The 6189-nt window shown below is 41.0% G+C and overlaps 1 long non-coding RNA gene across 1 annotated transcript; it reads left to right on the forward strand.

Moving 5' to 3' along the window:
* LOC110389505 lies at nucleotides 55-5752 on the forward strand. The gene is made up of 2 exons (XR_002433263.1): nucleotides 55-738; nucleotides 2560-5752. It is a non-coding gene; the product is annotated as an uncharacterized LOC110389505 (long non-coding RNA).

The following is a 6189-nucleotide window of genomic DNA, read 5'->3' on the forward strand; positions in this document are numbered from 1 at the left end:
GGCGGGGCGGGGGGCGGTGGCGACGAGCCCGGAGTGCCGGGGTGGAGGGGCCGAGCCGGGGGGCCCAGCGGGCGCAACTTTCCCCGGAGCGGCGTGGTGTGCCCGGCAGCGGCACGCCGCTGGGCCCCCGCTCCGCTGGAGTCGTCGAGCGATGCGCCGTGTGTGTTTGATGTGTTTTAAAGATAACTGAATAAACACGAAAACGTGGGTTGTTTGTTCAGTGCTGTTCCGTGCAGTGAAGAAACGGCCCTTTTGTTTACAAAACATGCCAATTGTTATTCGCTTGTAAGGGAATTACTCTTCTTTTGAGCAAGGTACAGTCATAACGTTTGGAAGGAATACTGCTAATCACAGCAGAGCCGCACCGAGCTTTCCAACAGTTGGCTCTAATGAGCAGGACCATGGCCAATTTCTCTCAGCAATTCTAGTGTTTACTCGGACTGTGCCTACATACCAAAGATGCTCTTTCTTATATATCAAGTAGAGCTTGCATGCTGGTGGAGCTTACAGCTGCAGACTGTGGTGTTTATTATGAAGGGTTGACTGGAAACAGCTGTTCTGTTATTCCCAATCAGCGCATCCTCTGTCCCTCTCGTCTCCCGAGGTACCATCTCACTCAGGTTATTAAATCTGATTTAATTCACCAGCTTCACTGGGCTACAGGACAGCAGGGGGAATGCAGTTCCAATTATAAAGCTCTGTTGGATGTCCTCCATCTGCATCTGGCACTCTCCAGAGGTGTGTATGGAGTGAGTTGCATCCTCTATGGCTGCTGGGGTTCCCTCTGTAATGTCTTTAAGGAGTTGGACTCAGTGATCCTTATGAGTCCCTTCTGACTCGGGATATTCAGTGAGTCAGGTCCCATGTGCTGTGCTCTTGGTTTAGCCAGGTTCCCGCAAACCTCCACCGTGGCTATAGGCCTGCTGAAATCAATAGTAATAAGGTTCGGTATCATTTAAGTATCTTATGGTGTCAGCCATCAGGTGAGAAAGTGTCCCGCTTGAATTACATGGATAGCCACAGTGATCCAGAAATTGAACAGCTGTGATCCTCAGTGTGGAACAGGTACCAGGGCTTCCTTCCATCTATATTCCAGCCAAATCTTAAATGCATTTTAAAGCAAGTTTTAATTCTGGCAATATTTCAATGGTCTATTTTTTTTTTTTTTAAAAAGAACATATTTTTAATGTAGTCATATGGGAAGGCAGTATGAAATTCAGTGAGGCTCCTTTGGTCTTCATGCACATTTATTCTGTTGAATTTCTTTATTATATTTTTCTTCAGCAAGTATGTACTTACTAGATATTTTGAGGAAGGTGAAGGAGGGGGAAAGTAAAATCCTCTAAGAAATCAAGTTTATTGTGCTTTTAAGCTAAAACTGGGGAACTGTAATGAGTGTAAGGGAACAGAAGTTATGTGGCAAGTGAGAAGACATGCAATGGAAGTTGCACTGCTCTGAGGACTTAATTTTGGAGTGTATTTCTTGGTGTAGTCAAACCATTTGAGAGCAATTTGAACAAAGCAAAGTGGCAGTGTTTCATTGAACACTGGCAGTACAGCATGTGCCATGGGGATGGAGTGAACCTCCCATTACGGCAGATCAGACCAGTGCTTTGCTTCAAGAAAAGAGAGGTATTTAAGCTTGGAGTCTTATTCAAAGAACAGCTGTCACATTTGAACAGTAAATCCTGATCTGTTTCTGTTTAGAAGATTGTATACTTATCAAAGCTGCCCTTGGATTGTTTTGAAGATGGATGGGCATCGTAGCCAGTATGCAGGAAACCCAGGTTCCTTGTAGTCATAATGTTAAGTACTGTTGACTAGGACCAGGAAATAAGTGTGTGTGTGATTAAGTATCATCGTTCTTCCAGCTGTGTGTCCTCGGAGGTTAGGAGACAGGGGAGGAGACTTGTTTAGGAGACTGGTTACTGCAGCAGCAGGGAGTGGGCACGGCCGGGGCTGCAGCTCAGCTTCTGGATGTGTAGCCAAAGGGGAGGAGGCTTCATTAGTTCTGCTGCTCACAGAAGCATTTGTTTAATTAATGTGCCATCCTTCAGACCTACGTTTATGGATCTTCTGGGCCAGAAATCAGTTAGAGTAGTTGTTGTATAATCCAGCATGATGCAAGGAAGAGAGATAAGGCAGTGAGAAAAACCTGGGGGGATGTATTCAGACTGTTTCTCAATAATAGATAAATATTTCTTTTAAAAGTTGCTGTAAGAGTGAGGTTTGTGTCTCTTGGGGGGGGATCTGCAGGATCGATAGATCACTGCAAGGAAGCCGCGTGCTCAGAGTTAGAAATGTGGCATCATACCAAGGTGCTGAAGAAGGGGAAGAGCAGTGATTAAATAGTAACAGGAGCCCTAAGGAGGCCTGATGGGAGGAGAGCTGAGTGGGGTGTGGAAGAGGATGCAGGGCCAGTGAACACCTGAGTGGCATACCATGACTGGTTTTCTGTCTCTACAGAATAAATCCATATCTGGCATAGAGCCACTGGGGTCAGTGCTGTTACGCTAGCAGAACTCTTGTATTGTTTGTTCTAATTAGTGTATCTTGCAGGTCACGTTTCAGTAATTGATCCAGCCGTCGAAGGCAAAAGAGCAAAATAAAAAGGAAGGCGAATGATGTTGGTGACAGTCTGCGCTGATAATGCCACTTCAGACTTGGAAGAAATCAAACTTGGGAAGGCAGAAGGCACTAGGAAACCTGAACACCTGACTTCCAAGGAGTACCTTTTTTCTGAGAAAATGCTAATACGAAAGGAGAAGAGTTGGAGGCAGCTAATTGGCATAGATGTTTGGAGCATGATTTGAGAACAGTCTTCTGAGAATACAAGGGCAAAATTTTAGGCAACAGGAGAGAGCTTTCTTTTGGGAATCTGGTCATTGTCATGTGGAGAAGCAGTGGATGAGTCAGTGTTCAAGCTAACCTAATAGAAATTCCATAGAAAGAGCAAACAGGAGGAGCAAGTTGTTGCTGAAGTTCATTTCTTTTTTTAAAAAAGTTGTTTTTCAAAAAAAGTTGCGGTTTCTCAGGGCTGTTTCTTTCTCCCAGAGTTTAACTAGACGTCCAGTCCCATCAAGGGATGTTGTGCACTGCCCTGTACCCTCACTGTATTAATTTCTGATGAATTGTTTATCTTACAGCAATTTGAGACGCTGAAGTCTGTTTCTCATGCTCTGTCAGACTCTGAGCCATCTGTCAACTTACAGTATGGTAATACAGTGTGTACATTGCTGGCATGAAAATCAAGAGGTAGCACAACATAATTGTGTTTAGTTACACCCTGAACAACCTCTGCTTGGTTAACTAGGGATCTCCTTGCAGTTTTCGAAGTGAGATGTATCAGTTTTCAAAGTTGGCATATTAGCATTTCTCCTCTTGTGAAATAGGATAGATATTTTACAGTGAACTAGTAGCAGCTGTAGTTATCTGTGAACTCATTTAAGCTTTATTTTCTTTTTTCTTTTCCTGCCTTCACTCGTTGCATGTAAGGCTGTCCAGAATAAAATTACAGCGTTGGGAGTAATAGGTGGTTGGTGAGTAGGAGTTGCAACAGTCTTCTGCTGAAGGAACAACAACAAAAAGCTTGTTTAGTCCCCAGTGACTGCTGTACCTTAATAACTTTTGACATAGGACTAGTAACAAACCACTTCAGCGGAATTTCAAATGACTGTGTTGGAACTCTACTGATTCTGTGTTGAACTGCAAAGTGTGAAAAGCCAAATGCCTAAACATAGTTGTAGCATTAAATACTTTCTCAAGCAATGCTGAAAAATATTTTTTTCCCTATTACTGATGCATTGGGTACAGAAAATACACAGCAGTAAGACTCAGTGTTGGCTACTACAATGATGCAAAAAAGAAGCACTTTTTTAGAGTTTTAGAAAATAAGACTAAAACAGTTTTAAAGCTGGCAGTGTGTCAGTCACATTCCATCTGTGTAGGTAGTTCTAATTTAACTGTTTTGTCTCGTGATGTGATGCTAATACATTAATAGACCTGAGCGTTGTTTTTATTTTTTGTCTTTGATGAGTGGCTGGCTGGTCCTTGGCAAGATGGCTGAGAACTCTGCACTGATCTGAAGACTAAAGTTGGGCTCTTCCTATCTATTCTCTTAATATTGATTCTAGATCTCAGTGATTTTCGTATCTTCTAGGGAATTTTAAGAAGGTAATTATAATGTAAGCCCTAAAGCTGTAATTTTAAATAAGAAGCAGTCTCTCGTGTAACACAATTCTGACTCTTGAAAGGACAGAATAAAAATTATTCTTTTAAAACTCAATTCCTGTGGCAATCCCTATGCTTCAGCTTTCTGAAACAAAACCAAAAAAACCTTACCAACTACTTTAGAATGCTGTAACACGTAGCTCTGCATCCAAAGCTGTTTTTGAGAAATAGGAGGTCTTTTAAAAAAAATGTAAATTGGTTTTCTAACGTATACAATTGGGTTGACTCAACCTAACTACTCTAATCCTTTTTCAGTTTGTTTAAAAATGAAAAAAAGAGGCCAACAGAAGGCAAAAAAAGAAAAAAAGTAATAGAAACTTAATATTTCTGTTACAGATTCCCTAAAAGATGATAGTGGATCTGTTAGTATTGCTCTGTCATCAAATTCTTCTGTGGATTGCCACATTTGTATCCAGTCATTGACACTAACAGCAGCCTGGTAATTGCTTGGTACTTTATCCTTAGAAATGAGAGTATGTGTTCAGAGCATTTTTTCCCTTTAACACAGTTCTTGCTCCGATGCATTTGAGGTTTAGTGCTTGTAATGCTTGAAGCAAAGCTTTTGGATGTTGTTGGCCTTTGTGTGTTTTACTACACGTTGTTCCTTACTGCAGCATGAGAAGAAAGAGATGATGTAAACCCAGTCACAAAAAGATCATGTCACATTGGTTCATGCACCTCGTGAAGTGTTACTGGCCTGTAGACCCATGTTAAAGGAGCATCTTAACAGTGGTTTTCGATGGCAGCTGTAAATACAATGCATGTCCTATCAGGAGCCATGCATTGGTGGTCATGAGATGGGCATAAAATACAGATTTCTTGACTTTGTTAGTCTTTGGCATTCTGTTGTTACAAGACTGAAGACTTTGTTTCTCAGTAAGAAGAGATGGTCTGTAATAGGTGGCTAATGTTTCTACCACCTGCTCTCAAACAAATTTTTATCATCTTGCAGTTTTTCTGTTGCTTCTCCCCAGCTCCTCCCTCACTGGCTGTGTATTATTTTCTTACTGACCATGTCCAGATAAGTAGTCTGTTTCTCCAGAACTGAGCCATTTTTTTTTCTTCAGGAATGTGGCAGAGCAACAAATTTTGAATTTTAGGCATGCTATTCTGATATATTTTTTTCATCAATAAAATATATACCATGAATGGTGGACAGTGTTGATGCCAGGTGATGACACTGGAAAAGCTCTGGATGTGTTTTCTGCTGTCAATAGAAAGGACAGCAGAGTCCACTTGGAGTGCTAGGACACTAGCACTGTTTTGTTGAGCTGTCAAAATGTTCAAGTATCTGCAACAACCCTCTTTATTTTGTTGTTGGGAAGTGAAAAGCTCTGTAAGCAGAATTTATTTCTTCCTTAAGTTTGTCATCTGTAATGCTTTGTTACTGTTGTAGATTTAATAATATTTTGTTTGGGTTTTTTTTGAGATCAAACCCTTCCTATTTTTCCCACTCAGTCATCATCTCCCTCCTATTAAGACCAGAAGTTGCTGTAAAAAAAAAAAAAAAAAAAAAAAAAAATCCAGAATCAACATCCATTACTTCTGAATGAAGTCTTGTGTTTCAAACTTTACTCAATTATGTATAAATCTTATTCTTTAAACCCGTTTGGTTTTTCTCTAGCCTTCCTCTGCTCATTCAAAAGGGCAGAGAGGGAGTATGTTTCCATTCAGAGAAATGAACCAAATTCAGTCACTTATTTAACTATTCGCACAATTGGCAGTAAGACACTTCATAAAACTGAGTATCTAACAGCTTTTGAAATTCAGCATTCGGACTCTGTTCTCCTTTCTATCCTATGTTGGGGAAGTTCTGCAACTGTTTCTCAAGAAAAATCATGCTCAGAAATGAGTCATGAAATGTGATATCAGGAGGATTAGATGCTTTTTCAGAGAAAGGCAGGGTGCTATTTACATAATACATTTGGCTTGAACGTGAACACCGGGCATGCTCTGGAT

This window comes from Numida meleagris, chromosome Z (assembly GCF_002078875.1).
Source record: "Numida meleagris isolate 19003 breed g44 Domestic line chromosome Z, NumMel1.0, whole genome shotgun sequence".
NCBI classification, from domain to species: Eukaryota; Metazoa; Chordata; class Aves; order Galliformes; family Numididae; genus Numida; species Numida meleagris.